Source organism: Sphaerodactylus townsendi, linkage group LG09, assembly GCF_021028975.2.
Source record: "Sphaerodactylus townsendi isolate TG3544 linkage group LG09, MPM_Stown_v2.3, whole genome shotgun sequence".
NCBI lineage: Eukaryota > Metazoa > Chordata > Lepidosauria > Squamata > Sphaerodactylidae > Sphaerodactylus > Sphaerodactylus townsendi.
Genome location: NC_059433.1, coordinates 96554761 through 96580177, shown reverse-complemented (window position 1 = coordinate 96580177; position 25417 = coordinate 96554761). Strand labels below are relative to the sequence as shown.

The 25417-nt window shown below is 39.3% G+C and overlaps 1 long non-coding RNA gene across 1 annotated transcript in view; it reads right to left on the bottom strand.

The window, feature by feature from the left end:
• Positions 1-23158, bottom strand: part of LOC125439171 — a 52913-nt gene extending 29755 nt beyond the window's left edge. Inside the window, exon 1 of the long non-coding RNA XR_007245492.1 lies at positions 23035-23158. This is a non-coding gene — a long non-coding RNA (uncharacterized LOC125439171). The remainder of the gene's footprint in view (positions 1-23034) is intronic.
• Positions 23159-25417: the final 2259 nt, after the last annotated feature.

The window sequence follows — 25417 nt, the reverse complement described above, 5'->3', positions numbered from 1 at the left end:
GCCTTATTTTAACAAACATTAATTCTATCCCAGTATTCTCTCTCTCTCTCTCTCTCTCTCTCTCTCTCTCTCTCTCTCTCTCTTTTGTGGTGGGGGATCTTTAGTACAAGCATCATTTGTTTATTTCTTCTTATTTGAGAGCAGTGAAATAAATTATTGCCATCAGACCTAGGCTGGTTTAGGAATCTCTATAGTGATTAAAGCCCCAAACTGCCCCTTATCATTTTTCACACTTGTGTTCACTCACTTTCTGACTTGTCTCTCCTAGATCAGCTAAATTTTCCTTGAAAGATTGAGAACCGGTTCAGCCCCACTCAGTCACAGTCCAGAAGGAATTCAGTTATTTCAAAAAGACTCATTACATGAGATTTCTTCTATTGCTTCTTGTTATTTATCTTTTTGTGCTATCACCTTTTCCTACCCCTTCTTCTTCTTAATTCAAATTAATAAAGTCCCACAGAGAATGGTCCTTCTTCTTCTATAGAAAATTCTTTTAAGGAGACTGAAAAGTCTTCAAATATCACAATGCTCATAAAATGGTAACTGGGGGGAGAGGGAGGAGAAACCTTTTTATTCTTTCCCTTAGACTTCAGTGACACTATGAAGTTTCACATAATTTGCAGACTGCATCTCATAAAATACTGGCAAAATTTATTCATTTCAAATTAAATAGATGTCGCACAGAGTAATCTTTCTCTATTAAATATGTCACTTTTTGCAATTGTTTCTTAATATCCCTCACAGCTTCCATCTAAGATTAGCACTTTCTTTGCTGCCACAGTTTCACTAACCTCCTGAATTATTCACTGAAGCATAACCCTCAGATATCAGGTTAGAAAGGCCTTGATTATGGCAGGAAGTGAACTGTATAAACCATTTTTCTTTAAAGGAAACACTCTCCATATAGAAAAGCCAGAAATCTGTATAAAATGTGTGCAAAAATAAAAACACACCAGAGTTTATAACTGACAGGGAGGTAGTCAGCTGTGACCTTCTTGTATTTTGTTTATAATAATGTGCACTAAATATTTGACAATACTGAAAAAAATGATATTCATGGTACTTATTTAAATAGAGCTGGCAAAACATGAGTTTTTCTGTTTTAGTATACAGATACAAGGATGGTTGCAGTGTTAGGCCTAAATGGAATATGTCTCAATACTATTTATTTACATTTTATATCATGGTTTTACTCTCTGGGTTCATTTTACATGGAGTTTTTCACCATATCACTACAGTGACAGTGCAGGGGTGGGGGTAAGGGGGGAAGCTCTTTTATGGCCAGCTTCCAAGATAGGCTATTATTTGTGCCAGCCAAGTGTTGAAAAGTCATTTGAACCTACCAAGAGAACAGCAGCTCCCTTTACTAGTGTTGAAATCCTACAAACTCACCACTCACAATTCAGCTATTTGATGACGTGTCCAGAGCCACTGAGGAGTTTGAAATATAACCCTGACATAGAACAGGCTAAAGGTAGTAACTTTTTGAAGCCACTCCAGTAGGAAGAAAAGCATATTAGCCAGAAAGAGAAACTTTCAGCAATCCATCTTCCTTAACAAGAAAGATTGAAATGACTTTTTTGGCATATTGAGCGATCTTCAAAGGATTTTTGTGACACAGATTGTGCTCAGTTATACCAATAACAGTTTGCAGGTCATAGCTATAGACAACAACAGGACAATTATACAAGGACTGTCAGACTTTTGTTTTCTAAAAAATGTTGAAGATGATAGTTGTGTTTCACTTTTCAGCAAATGCCTTCTTGGCATTGCTGTTTCATGATATATTTTATGCCATGACCTGGATGGCCCAAGCGACCCTAATCTTGTCAGAAGGTAAGCAGAGTTGCCCCTGATGAGTATTTGGATGGGAGACCACCAAGGGATATTTGAACTGTTGAGCAGAGAAAGGTAATAGCAAAACACAGCTATTAGTCTTTTGCCTTGAAAAACTCACTGGATTGCCATAACTTGGTTGTAACTTTACAGTACTTTACACACACACCAGCGTGTGTGTGTACACACACACACACACACACACACACACACACACACACACACACACACTAGCGGGGCCAGCCACATGTTGCTGTGGCTAAGTCTGGTGAAGTGGAAAAGAAAGAAAAGGGGAAGCAAATGGTTCGAACATGTGTCATTGCACAATGCTTGCAAGGGAGGGAAGGGGCAAGGGGTCCCTCACTCCCCTCCCTCTCTCCTGTTCCCTTGCATGGCAACCGCCCCATCCCTCCCTAAAGTTCCCCATCCTCTGCTAGGGTGGGTGGGCCATTTCCAGGTGGCTGGACCTGTCCCTTTCACTCCCTTCCCTTGTAGGCAAAATACTTGAAAACACTCTGGGAAGCATGAGCTATGTTGTGCTCAAATTTCAGAGTGTTTGGTCCAGCAAACCCCTGGACCCTCTCTCACCTTCCCCTTCTTCCTCTAGGGTGGGTGGGCCATGTCCAGATGGTGGGCCCCATCCGTTTTACTCCAGATGGCAGTGGTTTTCAAGGAAGGCATGGTTGTTTTCCTTGTATCAGAGGGTGTTGCTTTGACAGCCAGCAGATGGTGCTGTTGTGGAACAGAACTGTGGTTCCAACTGTCACAGGTGTGGCATGTACACAATAATGGGCACAGTTGTGGCATGTACACAACAGGAGGTGGGAAAACAGTATGGAAATCTGGCCGCATGTGAAGGCGACGTTGTGTGAAAATTTCAAAGCAATTTTCAAAGCAATATATATATTAGCGTATATATATATATATACCAGTGGGGCCCGACCATGCGTTGCTGTGGCAATTGTCCTTCTCGTCACAGTCCGCAACCCACACAAATGTCCATGCAGGTCCAATGATCCTCAGCATAGCCTTTTGGGGTGGTGAAATGGAATCCCTCTTTCCCTCACACGGGTGTCTAAAAGTCTCATTGCAGTGGAGAATTTTGAAGGTACCTGGCCCAGGTAGTATGAGAGATGCTTGCTATACACTTCAGAGGTGTTCATGTGACTGGGTAAGTTCTTTTTATAGAGTTTCTTCAAAAGTTTTCCTTGATTTCATAATAGAATGTCTTGATAGTGTGGCCATGAGTACCTGCTATTTCTGTCTTTAATGTGCTTTGCCTATATCCTTGAGATCCAGGCAGGAATTTTAGCCCCATCCACTTCACAGGGTATTTGTGTGTGTGTGGGGGGGGGGAGGAAGAGATTGTAAGCCCCTTTGAGTCTCCTACATGAGAGAAAGGGGGGAAATAAATCCAAACTGTTCTTCTTGTTCTTCTCTTGTGTGTGAATGTGGTGTTGGAATGTGAGGTAGGTCATAGTGAAGGATCTGAGGAGGAGGTTTGTATGAGAAGTGGTGGTGTTGGTGGAGAGATGTGTGTGTGTCAGGGCCAGCTCATTTGCTGTTGGGTGTGAGAAGTGAGTAAGTGAAGGCAGAGAGCTGCAGTGAAAATGGGTAAGGAAGTGGTTATGTGATGGGAGAATGTGAGGGAGGGCAGAGTGAAGTGTGTGATGGTGAAGTGTGTGTGGGTGAATGGGTGAATGTGAGGGAGGGCAGAGTGAAGTGTGTGATGGTGAAGTGTGTGTGGGTGAATGGGTGAATGTGAGGGAGGGCAGAGTGAAGTGTGTGTGGATAAGGTGGTTGTGTGTGAGAGTATTAGTTTTGTGTGGTAGTCATGTGTGAGGCAGAGAGTGAGGGTTAACTGCAAGAAGTGAGCTAGTGAACGCAGAGAGCTGTGGAGAGTGTGGGTGAGGAAGTGGTTATGTGATGGGTGAATGTGAGGGAGGGCAGAGTGAAGTGTGTGAGGATGAGGTGGATGTTTGCGAGAGGATTTGTGCTGTGTGAGACAGAGAGCAAAGGGTACCTGCGTCAGAAGGGGGGAAACCCCCCTTCACGTCTCACACACGAATGGGTGTGCTTGGATGAAAGAGAGGGGGTGGCAGGTGGGCAGCTGGACTCGCTTTGGTGGCATGAGGGAAACCTGGATTTGGCTCGTGGACGTGAATGGTGAGCGCAGCGTGCAGAGGCACTCCGATGTGGGTGCTGGCAGCAAGCAAATGAGGCAGGGAGGTTGCTGAGGGAGCGAAAGTTAGTCACAGTGTCCTGAATGGTTTATGAACGGTTTAGGCCAACATGATCCCTTTGAACTTCTCTCACTTCCATTGTTTGTCTTCCCCAAAATAGCCTACATGCCGCTCTTGCATCATAATTATATAAGAGGTCTCTTGTTGGATTAGGCCAAAGGAGTATGCATTGAATCCAGTATCTCAACAGTAGTTACCTAAGTGCTTTGGGGAATCCCACAGGCAGAGAAGGAAGGCTCTTTGCTTCCTGTCACCTATTTTGCTTCCAGTTAACTAATATTCAGGGTCATGCTTCTTCTAACAACAGAAGCTTCATTTAGCTGTTAAGGCTAATATCCCCTGAAAGACTTGACTCATTTGCTTTCCTTTTCTGATTCCATGGCTTTGTCTGTGCCCATGCTCTGAAGGGGCAATGGTTGTGAGAAGAGCCCTGTTAGATTAAATTAAATGTCTGCCTACAGTAGTCTCACCAATTTGGCTATGAAGTCTCTTTCTTCTCATTCCCCAGATGCCTATTGCTTGCCAGAGCCCTCACAGCATTATGCCTTCCCCTGCTTATGCTTCTCAAGTGAATGGGCAATAAAGCCTCAAGCAGTTTTCTTCTAGGAATAATGCAGAGAAAACACAAGAATGTTAGTGATAAGAAAATCTCTTTCTTATAGAAAAGAATTGAGATCATTTTGCATTTTTGAATAACAAACAGGGGGTAGAAAATTGCTGGAAGATTAGTTCAAGCATGTAATTTGCCACTCCCCTGGGGTGAATAGCAACCATCCCTGAGAGAGAAACTGTGGGCCAATATAAACGCTACATGACAGATGTGTGTAACATTCTCCCAATGGGTGTTTCTTTAATGAAAAGTAACCATAGGTGGTTTCAGTCTTTAACAGAGTGCTAGCAAGGGGAAGGGCTGCTTTCCCTCTTTGGATTTTTCCCCCCTCTGAAGCCACACAAGTTGCTTTTCTACCCTTAGGGGAAAAATGGGTGTTCATATCCTTTTTCCTCAGATGAAAAAGCTAAGGAAGATTATTTTGAGTGGGAAAACAGCTGGGGAGGGAAGAGTTAATCCCTTCCCCCCAGTCTTTGTTGTTGCATTTGATTTGCAATATGCTGACCCTGAAATTAATTTTAAAATGTTTTTGGAAAAACCTGTATACCTTCATCCTAGAATGTTTCATTTGTACCTTTCCCTACCAATCAAATTCTCAGAGCTTCAGTTGTTCAGCACAGGTGCATTATATAGAGGCTGTATGTATTAAAGTCCAAAAGTACTTAGCAGAGTTATGACAGTTGTTTTGTATGCCATATTCCATTTCTGTGGATATCAGTGTTTAATTTTACTGCTTATAGTGTTCTATACGGAAGTAAATCTTGCTATGCATTAGATGTTTTTAGTAAAACCCAGACTTGAATACTTCATGTATATGCTTATGTAGGACTCTCTATCAAAGAATTCAAAAACATAAGCAGGTTCACAATCAACAGGCAAATCACCAAGTGACTAGCAATGGGATCACATACCTTGGACTTTCAAGATCTTTATTAGTTCCAGGGTTGTTTCTGAATATAATTCAATGTTGATTTTTAACAATCCTGAACAACTGGATATCACAATATCTGCCTATATATTGTGATTGTTGTCCGCTGAAAGATAACCCTGCTTTTGGATGTTAGCAGGTGGTTACCACTGAAAAGTCATTTTTTTGTGCAGAGGCCATTTTTTGTTGCATATTTTTTATGACTGTCTTTTTACATATCTGTCTTTCTGTTATGCTGAGGGTAACGAAAGGGCCTATTATACTGCGCTGCCACCAAAATATAAATTTTTCTTATAGCCCACAAAAACTGATTTTAAACGGCCACCACCTCCCTTTTGTTTGGGGGACACAGACACAGACAAAACAATAATAGACTGGAACAGTTTTTAAGATGAACAAAAACTGAAGACTTTATTTGCTGGCTAACAGAGGCTTCTCAGATAAACTGGAGAGGAAATAAGCGTATTGGTTGCAGAGAGTTCGCTTAAGCTTAACCGTTACTGAATACGTTTGTTTCTTAAAGCTTAGCGGTTACAGATAAATAGTGTTTTAACGCTTAATGGTTGCAGGCACTGTACTTAAGATGTTACTCAATATATGACCACTCGCAGGTCACTACACTCCAGATTTTACTTTAAAAAGGTTTCTCAAAAGATGGTACTGTGGAGATTTCACACTCCCACTTAAAAATAAAAACTCAGTCCGCTGTTCTTCCTCACAAAAATAAAACCACTCTGTCTACGCCCAGTGGGATTCAGGCATAACAGCCTCCCTCTCCCACACTCCCAAAATCGGGCTTCTCTGCCACAGGAGCTGGGCCTCCCAAGACTGTGGTTCACTTTGAGGACCGACTTTTGGACTGTTAGAGGTTTCCCTCCCACACACAAAATAAAACACCTGAGGGCGGACACACTCCTCCAAACTCAGGGTATTTAGTTGTTCTGAATAGCTTCCAGCTATTCCTAAACCACAGCAGTGAGAGATCTCTGCGGATTCTCTTCACTCTGCCTCAAAAGTACCCGAGGGCACACCAGCTCCTACAGAGCCACAAAGTCCAAAGACTCCAAAAAGAAGAACCCCTCAGCTCTAGCGCTAACAGTTTATAAAGACTCTGCTTTTTTTCTCTGGCCAATCAGGGCCGGCCAGAGCTTAACTCTTTCAGGGGCGGTTCCACCCTGTAACCTGAATGCAGTATAAATGCATTCGTCACACTGAGCTTTTAACTTTGGCTGTTTTCATAGTGATTTTTATACCCCTGTATTACATAATTTTATTTTATTTATAATTTTATTCTCATTCAAATACTTTACAGAGTTCCAGAGGTGTACTATTATAAAACTGTGCCTGGGGTATCTTCCACGGCCACCCCACCCACTTGCACACCCCCACAGCTGCCCTCCCACATCCACTCCCCCAGCCAAGGTGAGACAGCCATCTGTTCACCCATTGCTTCCTCTTCCCACTGGCCTGCGGTCCCCCTCCCCCTTGCGTTCTTCTGACTGGGAAGCTGTGACAGTGCACAGTGGAGCAGAGTGGCTCAAATGCCACTTCTGTCCACTGCTACATGCTGCTGCGCCCTGCTCACTGCTGCTTCCATCCCCTGCCATTTGCTGGAAAATAAAAAATTCTTGTATTTTCTCTGCATTATTCCTAGAAGAAAACTGCTTGAGGCTTTAGTGCCCATTCTTTTGAGAAGCACAAGCTAGGGTAGACATAATGCTGTGAGGGCTCTGGCAAGCACTAGGCATCTGGGGAATGAGAAAGAGACTATTGTTGGTAAATATTTAATTTAACCTAACGGGGCTCTTCTTACAACCATTGCCCCTTCAGAACATGGGCAGTGTGCCCAGACAAAGCTATGGAATCAGAAAAGAAAGCAAGAGAGAATGTTTTTGTCACAAACTTGTGACAAAAAAATTAGGTCCAGATAGAAAAAGATAGGATAGAAAAAGAAAGTCCTTCTGAATTTGACATAGTTAAAGTCCAGAATGGGTAAGACCACTTAGCTGGATGCCAGTTAGGCACATTCATGGAAGTCATGTCCTTCAGTGGAAGCAGTAGTGAGTGGCAGCAGACAGAAGAAGTGGAAGGCACGCCACTTTGCTGGGCACAGTCCATGCCTTCTGTGTCAAGGGAGCATGGTGGTGGGGTGAGGAGAAGGCCACTGGGCAAGCAAAAGTGGGTGGCAGCGAGCAAGCTGAATGCACCCCCCTGTGATGCCTGCAAGTGATGCTTCACAGTACATTACTACAGAGTTCTTCGATTTTAATGTCATTTAAAGATGTAGTTTAAGGATGAAAAAATAGGATTTCTGAGCAGACATTCTTAGGATTGTTCTCTAAAAGTTATGCTTAAAAAGAAATGACTGTATAAGAGTTCTCCAGATCATTGAACAATAGGTATTATTATCTGCTATACCGAGTAATGAACTGGCTTATCCGTGTGTAGATGGTGAACACCACACAACAAGGCCACTCACATATCAGGTAGGGGGATTCAATCGGTATTCAGAAAATATGACTTTGTAAATTAACTGGCCCCCGTCCCACAAAAAATTCCTGTTCTATGAGAACTAAATATGCTTCAGAAAAGATAGATTGTTGAGAGTAACTGGTTTCAGTGGAAATTGCCAAGTCAAAGTCAACCTATGATGACCCCATGGGATTTTCAAGGAAAGAGACATTCAGAGGTGGTTTGACCCTGTCTCTAGGGGTGGAGTGAGCAGGAACCCCTGCACCCCTGCCACACCCCCACCCACCACACCCCAGAACAACCCCATTATGCCCCTGCACTAGCTTGTGCCCAGGGCGTTGCACCCCTTCCCCCTGTCCCATTGCTGCTACACCACTGCCTGTCTCTGTACAGCAACTTTGGACTTCCTTGGTGGCCTCCCATCCAAGTAAAAAAATACTAATCGGGGCTGATCCCACTTACATTCTAAGATCTGATGAGATTGGGCTAGCTTAGGATATCTAGGTCAGGGTGACAGTAACTAATGTTAGGAAAATGAGAAAATGGAGAAATCAACCTGTTTATTCCATGAGAGGTTAGTGAATCATGGAGCTGGAGATTTTGAGAAGAGAAAATTCAAAAATTGAATCCCTCTCCATGATTCCCTACAGCCCCAGCTTGTAATTATATCATTATCAATGATTATAATAATTATAACATATATGCCTAAATATGGTTCCATAATCATGTTCCCTGAACACAAATATGGCTTGATAGGAGAGCATAATTGCCTACTATTAAACAATTTATTACTTCCTCTAGTTATTGTGTTGCATCTGCCATCTGCTTGCATGACTTCCTTAGGGAAGCCAGTGTGGGCTTTTGCAAATGTCTTCTAAAGGTTTTTGTTTTCCCATCAATTTTAGAGAGATGATATTTCATGTAAACTTTGTGAAGCTTAGTTATTTATAAATAATTTGAGATCCTCAACTAATAATGCGCTCAGCATTGTATAAAGACATATGTTATTTAGAAATTTCAGTTTTACATGTAAGTGCTGTGTGAATTTTGAGACACAAAGCTTGGCATTAGGGCAGTGGTGGTGAACCTATGGCAAGGGTGCCAGAGGTGGCACTCAGTGCTCCTTCTGTGGGAATACGTGCACAGAGTTCGTCATGTGTGGGGGGTGGAAAATCACACCCACACCCACACACACATCTAGGCTGGCTTGGGCATGATCCTTTACCTGGGAGTAAGCTCGGTTGCTGGCAATGGGGCTTACTTCTGAGTAAACCCTCCTAGGGTCGTGATTCACCCATTCTAAGTGTTGCACGGTTGCTTCACCAAGCTTCCTCCAGAGTAACGCGCGCATCGGAGCCAACTGTTTATTCTAAACTAAAACCTCAGTATTCAGGTTAAATTGCCATGTTGGCCCTTTGTGATAAATAAGTGGGTTTTGGGTTGCAATTTGGGCACTCGGTCTCGAAAAGGTTTGCCATCACTGCTTTAGGGAATAGTTTCAGACTGGGTGTGTTTTCCATGAGTGTTAACACTTACTGGAAAAGCTGAAGAAGCATGTTGGGAAATACTGGCATCCTGCAGTTTTGTTTTGGACATTTAAATCTATTATATGGTAAATACCTTTCTATGGTAAATGATGGCAATAAATTAAGGAGATACTCATATGCCTCTTTCCCTATGTTGCCATTGTAAACCTTTTATTTTTTGGTTCATTGTTTTCATTGCTGATGTCAACAGTTTTAAAATTTTGCTATTTGTGCATAATCAATGCAAACCGATACATCAGTGTAGTCTGGAAAAATAATGACTGCAGTTTTGTCTTGGGAGTATGAAGTGTGAAGAACACATGTCAGAAATAGGATTTTTTTGAATCCGTGTATTCATGAAATGTGGTAATTCCCCTTCTAATTACCTAGGCACATGCATGTGAAAATGTGGTTAACATTTCCTAGGAAATTCAAATGCAAAACCACCTAAATTCCCTTTTCAGCTAGGGAAAAATTGTAAGGAAGGTGATAATATTTCTGTGTGACATCCTAATGGAGTTGATTTTGACATTGTATCCATGAGTGAAATGTTACACTGGAAACTGGTCCGTCTACTCCCTTAATTCTTTGCTTCAAAAAGGTAGGGAGTCTACCTGTCAGTATTTGAACTGAAGACTATTTCATTTGTTCCAAGTTTCCTCACAAAAGCATTCAATTCAGAGAGAAGCATGAAATCTATATATAGATCCTTTATGTGCAATAGAAGACTTCATAGAAAGGCATGTTTGAAGGAATGGACTTACAAGCCTTGTTCCTTGGGGATCCTGAGAAGGCAGGAAAACCCACAGCAGTTTTGAGTCTCTGCTCGGTGATACCACCCTTTTTTCTTACTCCTGATTTCAAAATCCAAACTGGATAGTAATAGCTGCCACCAGGCAAATTAAAGAGTATCTCCTATTGGGTGAATTTGCATTACCATTTGCAGACTCTACCTGGTTATCAGGTCTCCTGCTTTGTTCCCATAAATGAGCATAAGGATGATTTATTTCACTTGCACAATTTTGTGCGATTGCACTCAAGGGATGATGAGCTTACCTGCTGCCCCTCTCTAATATCTTACTTTAGATAGCAAAGCAAATAGTTGTCGTAAGATCAGGTTTTGAAAGTTCAATGTATAAAGTAGTTTAATGAGAAAAAATAATAATAGACCCAGTCCATTCAGAAAAAATGAAAACATGCAGTCCTCTCACATTATACTTGGGACTTATCCTAAAGAATATTTAATTAGAACAGGTTAGTATTTTTTTAGGTTGTAGTCCTCACTTCTCAGAGCTGAGACTTCTCTCCATTGTTCCTTGCCATATGGACAAGATGGAGTGTATAGGTCCTTCATGGCTTGTGCCCGTCCAAGGAGAAGAGCAATAAGTAAGAACAGCTCCAGATGGAAAATTCATAATCTCCTTTTGGGAGTTTGTCTCCCCTCTGATCTTCCAGCCTCAAGATGGAGAGAAAACTATCATCATTTGGCTGTCCAAAATGCTGTCCCCTAAGGAGTTCTAGCATTGTGAAATGACACATTTCCCCCACCAATCTGCCATCTGCATAACTAACAGCTTGAGTGCTCTGTGCATGTGGAATGAGTCATTGTTTGTGGTCCTTGTCCTTGCTGCCAGCTATGGAGTTGCTGAGAGGCTCATGTGATAATGATACAGTTTAAACCCAATTGTTTAATTTGGGGGTGGGGCTATGGAGAATAGGTGTGAATTCTAGGGTAGAAGGCATTTCTCCACAGCATGATTGGCTTTAGCCTGGACAACTCTAGTATACTCAGTAAAATAGGAGTCTTTTCAAAGTTCTGTAAGGAGTGCAGTGAAGATGTGTGTGTAAGTAGAATGAGCATGATAATAGATTCTGCCTTCAACTTATGTCTGTGTATCCAAACACAGGATTAGCAGGGTTAGCTATGTATGAACAAGCTACACAAATCCTGCACATTTTCAGGATTTCTGGCTGTACAAAGAAAATATTGTGCATCCGTGTATTTTTGTACTCTTCAGGTATGTTCCAATGAATATACAGAATTTAGAGGCGAAGCCAGCGTAGCGTAGTGGTTAACAGCAGGTGGATTCTAATCTGGAGAACCAGGTTTGATTCCCCATTCCTCCACCCGAGTGGCCGAGGCTTATCTGATGAAGTAGATGTGTTTCCGCTCTCCTATATTCCTGCTGGGTGACTTTGAGCTAGTCACAGTTCTTCAGAACTCTCAGTCCCACCTACCTCACAAGGTGTTTGTTGAGAGGAGAGGAAGGGAAAGGAGTTTGTAAGCCACCTTGAGTCTCTTTACAGGAGAGAAAGGTGGCATATAAATCCAAACTCTTCTTCTTCTGTCATCTTCTTCTATGTGTATGTTCATTATCTTTCCTTAGAACATCTAGAAAGGGCTATCACATGTTACAATCTAGGATTTTAGTTTCTAGTTTCTATTTTGAGTAAAGATCCTGGGATCATTGAGAACAAAGCCAGGTAAAAATTTTTAGAATAATCTCTGTAATGTTTTTTGTGCAACACAAAGTTAAAGGAATTTATAATGTGTCTCCTATCCTGAGGCAGATGGGACAATTTCCAAGCCTTCTGCATATGTTGAACAAGAAATGTAGAACCTACTTCTACATACAGTAGTATAAAGTGATAGAGCTTTCCTTTGACAGGCCACTTTAAGCTTTAGGTGAGGAATCACTTCTTTTAATGCTTCTCCATGGAAGAAAAATGTCTTTTGCACATCAACATTAAATTTTACCTTCTTTTTATTGTATGGTTCATATCTGTGTTTGTCCTGTTCTTAGATGTTTTATTTTTCCAGGATAGCCATGATGAAGAAACATTTTTTTAAAAAAAGAATGTACTGCAAAATAATCTTTCAAGATCATCTAGCTAACAAAACAAAGACTAGGTAAAGTAAAGTTTCCCCTTTAGTCGTGTCCGACCCTGGGGTACCACTGCAAGCAGTGATTTCATAGGCAAGCCGTTTTTGTGGGGTAGTTTGCCATTGCTTTCACCAGCTATTCTTTACCCCCTAGCTATGAGCTAGGTACTCATTTACTGACCAAGGAATGGATGGATGGCTGAGTTGACCATGAGCCAGCTGCCAGGATATCTGACCCACAGGGGGCTCGAACTCCTGACCGTGTGAGTGAGTGAATTCTTTCATAAAAATTACTGAGACCTTAATAATCTGTTATCAACCTATGTAGAAATGTCTTTTGAAAACCCTATAAACTTGGCATTCTGAAGAATTCCTTGACAAAATAACAAATTTTCTGAACAATGAGGGAGAAAATAAAATTATCACACACAAACGCACACATATATACATATACACACTGCATATATATATATGCACACACACACACACACACACACTCACACACATACTGCATGTGTTCACTATTGCTTTTATATATATTTTTAATATATAGTTGACATGCTAAGCATGATTTTGTCTTTCCAAAGCACAGAATTAATATGTTTTCAGCTTTCTTCCCTCATATGGAGACGTCCAAATGCAATTTAGAAGTACTTTTCGACAAAGCCACTTCCCATGTAGCAAATACAGGTTTTATGAGCATTGTATAGTTAGTAGATGGGGCTTGAGGCTTGCAAAAGGTGACTGGTAGGTAATACTCCAAAAACAGGGCAAGGGGCTTCTGTAGGGAAGGAGTGAGCTCACAAAATGGCACTAATGTGGAAATGTAGGGAAGGCAAAGAGGCATCTTAAAGGGACAGCACAGGCAAACTAAGCCTTTTGAAAAATGTTTACCCAGGGAATCATTTTGGGTCTGATTTTACCCATTGAAATTACCCCTCTGTTGGCACAGGGAATGCCTCGATGCAATTGGGAGTTTTGCACTGCTCCCGGTGCTGCAGCGAGGCTGCCATGTTTCTGCCCCAGAGCTGCCCTGCGGCAATGACTTTGCACCATGAATTTCCTTTCCTCAGCAAAGGTTGAGGTCCTTTTGAAATGCCCCTTTGTTGCCCTGGAGGCTTCTGCCGCCATGCAAAACTCCTCCATAGCAGAAATTGGGCCAGTTTTCCAACCTCATCATTCTGGCCAACCCCCCCCCCTCCCATGGACAGTTGCTGAGAAGCGGCGCCCTCCCAACCCCTTGCAGTAAAAAAAAACAGAGGAAGAAACCTTGTTTTTTATAGGGAGAAACCTTGAGCAGAAAAGCAGCATGTGCAGCCACTGAGCCACCGCAAACGAGAGGGCAGCAATTGTCTCACACATGCAAGGATTTTAGATTTACATTTTAGATGGAGGGGTGGGAGACTGCGATCCTGTTGCACATGCAAGGATTTTAAACGAGGATGGGGATGAGGGCACCAATTCTCAGTGCCTGATTTGTGTTCAGAGTCATGTAAAACTAAGATAGTGAAAGTGAGTGCGGGGAATGGGGCGAGATTCAGCCAATTGGAACTCAGGAAATGGAAACTCCCTGTGCATGTGTGAAAGAGACTACGGAAGAGCTTGCAATGCTTAAATGGTGCTTATGGGAAAGCCCCGGGCTTGTGGGGAGTCATTCAGGACTTCCCTCACTGGCCCTGACTCTAGTGAAGGAAAGAGCCAGGCAGTGGTGGAGAACTACAAGCTGGGTAAGAAGCCCCACAGCAGGTACGCTCTCCTGCTAAGCCACAGAGCATTTAGAAAGTGCAGAATCAGCCTAAAGGGGGATTCATTTAAAATGTTTTGAGCTTGCAAATGAAACATTGGGGGGGGGGGGGGAGATGCAGAACTCCTCAGGGGAAATGTTTTATTTCTTTCCTCAAAACATTTTAAAGTATTTGTGCAGGAAGGGCCAATATCTAACACATTTTTATAACATATAAATTTATATTGGCATTTTTATAGAATTTGAAATTATAATTTCCTGATTCTTTAGGAGCAAAATTACAAATATACTCAACACTACAATGAGAGAGATGGAAATTGCTGCACACTACACTGCTTTACTACATGCCACTCATTACAACAGTATTCTTAAGAACATAAGAACATAAGAACTAGCCTGCTGGATCAGACCAGAGTCCATCTAGTCCAGCACTCTGCTACTCACAGTGGCCCACCAGGTGCCTTAGGGAGCTCACATGCAGGATGCGAAAGCAATGGCCTTCTGCTGCTGCTGCTCCTGAGCACCTGGTCTGCTAAGGCATTTGCAACCTGAGATCAAGGAGGATCAAGATTGGTAGCCATCGATCAACTTCTCCTCCATAAATCTGTCCAAGCCCTTTTTAAAGCTATCCAGGTTACTGGCATCACCACCTCCTGTGGCAGCATATTCCAAACACCAATCACACATTGCGTGAAGAAGTGTTCCTTTGCGTGAAGAAGTGTTTCCTTATCTACAGGGTTACTCCCAGGCTATAGTCTTCATTGTTACTCATACTTCTATTCAGATGCCCTCAACTATTGACCTGGTTGCCGCCTTTGTTACTCACAGTCAAGGTTTCCCCACCCACCCTGGACACTCCAACAGATATATACTCCACTTGCTTTCCCAACATCAGATCCTCTGAAGATGCCAGCCACAGATGCAGGCGAAACGTCAGGAGAGAATGCTGCTAGAACACGGCCATACAGCCCGGAAACTACACAGCACCCAAGTGTTTCCTTTTGTTAGTCCTAATTCTTCCCCCCAGCATTTTCAATGAATGCCCCATGGTTCTAGTATTGTGAGAAAGAGAGAAAAATTTCTCTCTGTCAACATTTTCTACCCCATGCATAGTTTTATAGACTTCAATCATATCCCCCCTCAGACGTCTCCTCTCCAAACTAAAGAGTCCCAAACGCTGCAGCCTCTCCTCATAAGGAAGGTGCTCCAATCTTTCAATCATCCTCGTTGCCCTTCTCTGCACTTTTTCTATCTCTTCGATATCCTTTTTGAGATGTGGCGACCAGAACTGAACACAGTACTCCAAGTGCGGTCGCACCACGGTTTTATATAAGGGCATGACAATCCTTGCAGTTTTATTATCAACTCCTTTCCTAATTATCCCCAGCATAGAGTTTGCCTTTTTCACAGCTGCCATACATTGAGTTGACATTCCCATGGAACTATCAACTAAGACGCCCAAATCCCTTTCCTTGTCTGTGACTGATAGCACTGACCCTTGTAGCGTTATGTGAAGTTTGGATTTTTTGCCCCTATGTACATCACTTTGCACATTCTTTTTAGTGCTCCTTCAAATTTTCCTATTTTTCCAACGGAAAAAAAATCATGCTATACATTTTGCATATATAGACACTGTCACTTAAAGAGTATTTCACTCTTTAAAAATATGGAGCTTATGTTTAGCTATTATTTTTGATTTGTTACTCACTCTAGGCCTGACCACTAGGCTAGAAAGAGCAAGGTATTAAGTTAAATAAATAAATGAAATGAATAAATAAATAAATAAATATCCTAGAAGCAGGTGCTTGATCCAATTGAAAAGTAGAAGAAATTTAACTTTCTGTGCAAAATAAACAATTAAAAATAATTACCAGTAGGCTTTTTTTGGTAGGAGCACAAGACAAGCATTTCCAGAAATTGGATTTAAGGGGAGACTAATTATTTGAATTATAGGCAGGAGGAGCTGTTTTACAAAGGAGGGCCCATACAGGAGGTCCTAGGCTAAATTCCTAGGTCTCCATTTAGTCATTCAAATGTTTCAACCTCATCTTTCCTTGTGGCAGCTTACAATCACAGTTTTAAAAAATTTCCAACAAAAACTAAATTAAATAACGAACTTCAAATCACTCTCTCTTCTCTTAAAAGATGTCTGCCATTTAAACCAGCCAAAGACTCTAACAAACAAACAAAACTTGCAGTATCTTTTGAAATATTCAAGACAGAGCTCTCCTCACCTCGTCAGGGAAGCCATTCCACACAGCAGATGCCATGATGGAAAAGGCCCGTGCACTGGTCAGTGCCATCCTAATCTTAAGTGGTGGGATAACCAACAGATGACAACATGAAGACCATAGTTGGAGCAGTGATATGTGGAAAGATATTAATGGATCTCAGTATTCAAAGACTAACAAGGGATACTGGCAGTCTGAGAAGAAATATGCTAGATGTACTAACTGCATGATTCCGTACAAGGAAGTTTCATGCATCTAGGCTCAGAATGATTGAAACTGAACAAAACTAAAAATGTAAAGGGTGAAACAGAGTTTTGTGTTTAATTTGAATTGTTACTTTAAGCCTCAGTAGAAACAACGCTCTCCCTCCTCCCCCAGCCCCCTCTGCCCATTTCTCTGTTGGAAGTTCACAGAAAAGGTTTTGGTCAGGTATTATTTTTGGAATATATAATTTATTAGACATTTAACAAACTACATACTATGATAGTGAATATATAGGTAAATTCTAATGGCTGTTCTTTACCCTTATGTCAGTTGCTTCCTTTGTTGTTGTTTTCAGAATAAAAGTAACCAGAACCATTTTTCTCACTGCCTTAAGGTTCCATCTTATTCTCTCCTCTTTAGTCATTTAATTTGCCCCTAAAAACATTTTGGAGACTCTTTTAAACTCAAGATGAATTTACTAATCTTCAGAATAGCACCGGAGGAAAGTTCCTTTTTTGTCTAATTTATTTAAACAATTATTAATAATTTTGGTCCAGGGTCCAATGTGCCATGAAAGACATTAATGGACGACATGCTGTTTGCCACTTTCATGGTTCATCTTCAGTGCAGCCTTCTCCAGTGAGGTCAATAGGCACAATCTGGACATATTTCTGTTACAGAAATGACATTTTAAAAAATCAACTCAGTCCTACCAATTCCTTTCAAGAATGGGTCATGGGTCTCTGATTCCACCAAAAAGAACATTGGATCCTTGAGTCCAAGGCATCTCCATGGCTTGGGATATCTTTGAGGCTTTGTAGAGTTATTGATAGACAATAGACCGTACTGGGATAGATAGGTAGGTACAGATAGCTTCATATCTTCATTCTTGGATGGTTAGCTGCCTACTTACATCAGATGAAATGTGGGACTCATTTGCTACAGATGTCAATGACTAATGCTACTTTTTATACTGTCTAGCTTTACATAGCAGTCAAAATGAATTAGCACCAATGCATCTGGTATAATAGCGTTCAGTAGAATTGAAAAAAACCCCAGCAACCCTGGATTTAATTTCTGTGAGTACATTGCAAGTACATAGGCTATAATAAAATATTATTCATTGAGAGGAAAGGTGTCAGAATTGACTCCAAGGAATATTTGTATATGCAGGAAAATCCAATGACTTCATTGCATTGTTCCATGCAAGTAAGATATTTCATGATTCAGGCTCTTTGTACTTTTAAAACATAGCACTGATTTTGACAAATCATATAAAAATTGATTGTCCCAAAACGATAACTGAGCTTTCTAAGTGTTTCTCAGAAATATGACTTAAATACATGGGATTTTTAAAAGAAAAAATGTTTAAAAGAAGGAATTTTCTATTTGATAGAAGGAAATAATAGGTTAAAAACTATGTAAATGTTACTCTAGTTAAATTACAGCTTGTTGTTCAGATGAATACTCTCCACTTCTCATATAGCTTTAAATTATGGACAAATGCTTCCAATTGTGAACTACCTACATTGTGGCTGCCAGTTCCCAGGCTTCATCAACCCGAGCTGTCCAATGGGATTACTGTAAGCTTTCACGGCAGTCTGCCAGCCACTGATCAGAAATTCATATCCCTGGATGTTAGATTGCTCTCTTTATTCCATCCTTGTGATGGCTGTGATTGCTGTCATGGTGTTAGGTTAGAAATTAGCATTTTGTGGCCCAAATTTTGCCATCCAGAACATAATCAGAAAAAGGGGGGAGAGAATGGGGGCAGTAAAGAAAAAAAATCAAAGAATAGTAATTTCATCTGTCAAAGAAAGGAAATGCAGAGCTACCATGATACAGATGTCTACAAAACTTAGGTCAGGGAATGTTGTGGTATTTATGGTCTTATTTGGCCAATGCAAACGCAGGTGGTGCTTTTCTACAGACTGAGGTCTGAAGCAGCAGATTAATGGTTTTCCTCTGATAAAAAAAATCCCCTAGTGAAACTATAGGTGGGCTTCAGGAACTCTTAAATTAAAAAAGAAAGAAAGAAAGAGAAACAAGGATCTCTAGCAGATAGATCCAAGGACATGCGGAATTAATCACAAGAGGCTGGTTAGCAGGAGGTCAGAAAGAGACTCCTTAGCATCATTTTGGGTCATATGTCTAGAGGCGATAGCAGTTTATGTGTATGTGCTGTAGTATTCCTTTCCTGGCTTCCCTTCTTGAGTCAAAAACAAAAAGGATGAAGCTTAATGCATAGGGCTGCTGAAAGAAAGGAGCACTAGTAAATATTGATAGAAACTTTTTCCTAGTTTTAAATAGATTTAGCAATATGAATTTTTGAAGGGGAATACACACACACGATCATTTTAACCTCTTCTGTGTTCTCTGATAGTCCTAATCTATTTCTTCTCTCCCTGTCTAGTACACCATAGCAATAGTCCCTGATCTTTTAATGTTCTGTCAAAACAATTTGTTCCTGGTTAATTACAGAAAATGTGATTTAAAGGACCTATTTAGCTGAAGCTGCAGATAATATAAGGTAGGCTCTCAGTAGCTTGTTATTCTTTCTAGGCAATTTTTAGACATGCTATGTAACCCCCCCCCCCCCCCCCCATCATTAGCACTAAGCAAACTGGAAAGATTCTGACACGTGAGGTGCACAGAATCTATGAGGAGCCTTGATTTTTATCCACCCAAGCCTATCTGTCATCTTTAATCATGCAAAAAGCAGGATTACTTAATCATTTCATTTTATTGAAAAGAAAAAGATTTACATTAAAATGATGACATGAAGGGGGGAAAAATTGAAAATGATTATCAAGAAGATGTAATGTGGAGACGGAAGCTCCATTGGTTTTGTGATGCTCATTTAAAGCAATGATCTAGTAAAACTAAGATATAAAAGTAATGATGATGTTAGTTATTGAAGTAGAACCATATTTCCTTAGCGTTTTAAAATGCATTCAGATGTAGGATTTGCAGTCAAGGACAGTATGTGTGAGAGAAAAATATGTTATTTTGCATTCACTCTTTGGCTTTTTTTTTTTTTAAATGTACCTTTGTTAACATACCCACCCCATGAACAAGTGAATGAAAATATGTGTGTATTTACTTCATTCACATTCTGTTGAAAGCCAAGATGAGAGTTAGTGAGATCAGTTACTATTACTACTAAAACCTTCATGTTTTCATGCTTTCAAATTTGCATGTATATGATATTTTCTGGAGAAAGGAAAATTAGGGAATTGCTTATATACGGTAACTCAGTCATGCATTGCATTCCACTGCCTTTTCAGAATTCTATATTCTTCAGATTTTTTACTCTTCAACTACACAATCTTCTACAGTTTTCAAAAGTTGCAAAATATATGAATGTGCTGTTTGGATTGTGTATGTGTTACAACCTGAGTCACTTTTAAGAAACAGAAAGTGCTGCAGAAAGTTAAATGCTAGAACTTCATTGTGGTGATTCATCTAGCAAATAATGTTTCTTGGCTACTTTTAAAAATTCTAGTGGTTTGCATCATCATCATCACAACTCATCTAAATTTAAGTTTTGGAGCCTTCGCTATTTTGTTATAAACTAGTTATTTCCAATTAGTATTTTAAAAATCCATCCCTAGAGAATAAACTAACTGAAGCCATTGCATCTGTTAATGTCAAATTGTTACTGTAAAAATGTTTAAAAATAGAATTATAATCGGAACCACAAGGTTTTTTAATTACTTTATAAAACCCTTACCTGTTCACAATTTTCAATTATAGCTTTGAACACAGAAGAAAGTTTTATCAAAATGACTGGGACTTAGTTTTGATTTGGAAGTGATGTAAAGTCCTAGCCCAGAAATTAACTAAAGGATGGAACTTGACAGTTTTGTGGATAGGACCAGTGGTGGGATTCGCACCACTTCAGCAGAACCAGTTGTTAAAATGGTGCTTGTAATCAACCAGATCTTAAATAATTTGAATCCCACCACCGGAACCGGTTGTTAAATTATTTGATTCCTACCACTGGATCGTATGTGAGTGTATTTTGGGCTATGTATATTTCACTTTTTGATTCATCTTCAGGTCAGCATTAGTGCAATGTAAACTTAGAATTGCATTACTAAGAAAATGATACTATAGTGATAAGGAAATGCTATAGTTTGATTGCTGTTGTAATACCAACAAGTTTGAAGTTCACAACTAACTTGTTTGTTGTATTGAAAGCGTACAGTAAGGATTTGGTTTCCTAACTGTTTTTAAAAGGATTCTTTGACAGGTAACTTTCTGTATCTATAAAATAATTTTTAAAAATGCCATTGGATGACTTTATACAAATTAAAGCAGATACCAGATCAAAACATTCTGGGTTATTTCATACAAGCTAAGAATGAATTCAATTTCACTTCCAGTAATATTATACCAAACTATTCAATTGGTAAGAGTTTTCAAGCACGTTATTTGAAATGGGATTTTGCTATTTTACTCTGAATTATAGATCTGTTTTCAAAATCGGTTCATTTTCTTTATAATCTGGTTTATAATCATTGAGATTTAGCTACACTGAACATGTTTAGAAAAATATAATTTAATATCCATCCCTTATTGATCTTTTGCCACTGTTTCATATGAGTAACATGTTTTTAAAGAATTTGTCACAGGGATGATAAAACAAATATGCTTTCCTTAACAGTTATGAAACACAGACAGCAAAACACTATGGAACAATTTCAATATTCTTTTTTTGAAAAAAAAAACCTTCAAACAAGTCTAAGTAGTCTAGTTTTCTTGCGCTTAGTTTTGATAGTACTTTACATAAACACGTGTGACAGTGCTGTTTGCTTTTAAAAATTTCTGGTGATGTTTCAATAAATGTGTGTTCTATCATGTGTACACTGAAGTTACATATTCACAGAATTATTATTATAGACCAGTATAAACCTGGAATTACATATTTTTCCTCTAACTTTATTTTAACTAATACAAATATTGTTTTCTGCATCTTTTGCCAAGTACAATTGGTTGACTTTCACTTTGTGCGAAGGTACTTGTTTCCTAAAGTAACAGGCTCAAATATTATCTTGTCTGACATCAAAGCTGTTGAATTTGTTGGAAATGTTTACACCTGGCTAGAATTGGAGGTGGAAGTTCATGATTCCATTTGTTTCTGATTAATCTTCAGCAACAAAACTGGAATAGATTTTCTCTGCAAAAGAGAGTTTGGGATGCAATTTTGTGGTCTTAAGTAGTCCAATTATGAATTCTGATTGTCACACACACATGAACACCCATATATAGTAAAGATAAATTGAATTCTATTTTTGAACAGGACTGCATTTAAGGCTTTGTCCCTCTGCTGTGATTCTATACTTTCAGTTTAGACTACTTGAAACTTGGCTTGTATTGTGCTAATCTAGGCTAAATTGTGGCAGGCATTAATTACTCATTCCTGTAAGACATCTAGATTTTTAAAGTAAGCAAAAGCAATAACACGTTTTAAAAGGCTCAGCTTGGCCCCCAAAGAGGAGTTACATGAACTGCAACAAATTGTTGCTACCACATTTAGGCAATAGGTGGCAGTATTACCTAGATACACTTTTCTTTGGGTTCATAAAGGATGGAAGCACTTAAAAAGGACATTGTATTGTTTTACTTGTACATAATTGCAGGTATAAGCAAATTTAATGTAGTTCAAGATGCATTAGAAAACTTTTGCAAGCAAAGTTTTTTTCCCTTGAAGCAACATTTTGACAGTTTTATTTTAACCCATCAAATATTATTAATTAAAGCAATATGAATCTTAATAATTACTTAATGAATAGCTGATTCTAGAAACCATCTATTGAGACAGCAACTTGTTAGATTCTTTTAATAATTTGGAAAAAGCATCAATTACAAATAATACACAATATCAAAAGAAAACAATAGCCACAATATTCTCCCTCCACACACATACATTTCAGATAACTGTGGATAATAATTTTCAGGAAATTAACCATTCATAAAATTAGGATCACTTTAATATACATGTGTAGAAGGAATACAACTAGAAAACTTGCAGTGCTTATTACATGGGTATATTGTAATATGCATACCAGTTAATTCCTGTATTTATTCCACATTTCCATGCAATGGCTTGATTTCTTATGCAATATCTTCAAGAAAGTAATATTCTCAACAAAAATGTGAAGTAGCATTATTTAAAAGGGTAATGCATGTATAAATCCAATATTCCTTTTTGCCTGAAGTGTAAGAAAAGAAGTAAAAATGGTAAAATACATAATACAAATGGAAAATGATTGCAATTAGCTTTAATGATTTTGATGACATGAATGTGCATCTACAGATGACTCTTTTAGTGTAAAATAAAAATGCCATACCGACCGCAGCTGCTTTCCTGCTCCATGTTTAGGTCTTCAACTTCTATGATACAGGTTTTCTATTGTGCTTACTCCAAGAAATACATTCATCAGTGTGTGCTGGAAAGCACCAGGCTGTACTTTCAGTAGCCTGTTCTTTAAATCACGAAATATTTGCCGAAAGATACTTTGTGACCTACTCGGCACTAACAATTTTTATCTCGATAACCAGTTTATTTTTTTTAATCTAAAAATTACCATATTGCTAGTCCATGATTTGGGGAAAGCGGGGTGGGGGGGGGAGAGAAAAGATATAGGATAATCATGCTGGGGAAAGAAGATAGCGATGGATAGAAGCAATGATGAAATGTGTCTGATAGGGTAGCTTTTTTTCCCCTTGTACCACCATTTTGTTGCTGCTATGGGATTACAGAAAATGGTAGCTACTTGTATTTTATGGAAAATGTAAATTTGATGGTAACTTTCCTATAGAATCCAGAATCCGTTGTCTTCACAGTGTCACAGCACCACGTTTTTGCTTATTGTGTTTTGCAATAAACTAAGCCTCTATAGATGCCTATCTGCATCTTTACAGAAAATCTACATAGAAACCAAACAATTTTCCTAAAACTGGAAAACTCCTATTAAATCACAAAAGTGTAACATTTGCCACCTGGATACAATGAGAAATTAAACCATCAAAAAATCTTGTGGTTCTATAAAAATATGAACCAAAGTCAAATATTTACCTTCTAAGTGATGCTATTCAGGAAGGAAATAAAGTTCCTGGATTTAGCTTTCTCTGTGCCCCACTGTTTGGAAATCCCAGTTGTTTTGACACATTTGTAGAATGATTGCTCATGTTGTCTTATTAATTAACCCCTCATCTAATTTCTGGTTAGGTGCTAAGATGTCGTAATAGTATGAGCAGCAGCATCTTGCTATAGTTTTCAAAAAGAATGTATCTATGTGGTAATACTAATCCCCCCCCCCACACACAATACTATTTCATAGAATGGAATGCATATAGAATATGTGACTAATAAAACTGATTTTATTAGCCACATACATTAAAAACAGAAGACTGACAAGGGATAAAGGAATAGAGAGCAAAGAGAGAAGGTGTGAGCTGCACTGAGGGAATATTAACAAAGACATCTATAAATCAAAGGATGACACCTATTCTAGTCACTCAGAAGGGTGGTACAAAAGAATGGTCTTCACAAATTAGAAATTTACTGATCGCTGAAAATGTAATCAAATTACAAGCAATGAAACCTTTAAAATGAAGATCACCTCATGTGTACTTTGCACAGTGTGCCTATCACAATTGTCTGTATTTATAGGAGAGCATTTTTAAAATTTTGTACAGTTTTACCAAGTACAAATGAATGTTAGTAAAATTATCTAGCATAATTTTAATGAGATTTCCCTGGCTAGGACTGCAGGCTCCACTTTAAAAAGCAAGAAGGAAAAATAGCTAAAATACAAATATGCCCTATTTCTGTTTAAAACTTAAGCACCATTGATTGTGTATTGCCAAATAATGAAACAATGCTTTAAATATTTTTCCTTCAGCTGTACACAATCAACTTAAGCATATGCATGTTTTCTCAGTAGAAAGTCTTTTTCAATATCTGTGTGATGTGGTTCGACATTTATGTCAGCAAATGTGTTGGCTTCCTATGTAATCCTTTCCTGAGTCAGTCCAGTTTAAACTCATTGATTTCATTGGGCTTAGACTGGACTCACTCTGGATAGGACTGCACTGTGAATCACCTAATATCCAAGGGTTTTCCTTTTACGGATCTCTCTGTATTTGCTGCTTAAGATTAATTTATAAGATCAGTGCTTTGGCGAGATCGCAATAGCTGTGCAATGAAGGCTACGACTTTTGTTATATTTCTGAAAACAAAGTCTGCTGTAATCCAAAAGGTGATTTACATGTGTACCTGCATGCACAGAATGACGGGGATTTTCATGCCAGCTGGAAGAGAAGTGGTGCTATGCTTCAAGCATTCCCTTAACTTCCACTTCACCCCAGACACTTTTGCATAAATGAATCGGTTGACTTCTTCTAAAGTAACAGCTGACTGATAGCAATATGCAAAAACAATGGAGTGACGCCTTCCTTGTGCCCTGATAAGATTTTAGCGGCATTTTATTGAGTTTGCCATCTACAATCAAATAGGAAAACAAAGCAGGTTTGGGTTGTTTCCCCCACTATACTATATTAACTTTTTTTTTTCAGTCCAAACAGCAATAACTCTTCTCTCATGGACATGAACAATTTATTCCATTTGCATTCTTTTATTCTCTCTTATAGCTGTGCACTTAGCAAATGTGTTTGCAATGAGCCTGCAAGGGAACTGTATAGAACTTCTTATTGAGTATACCAATATGT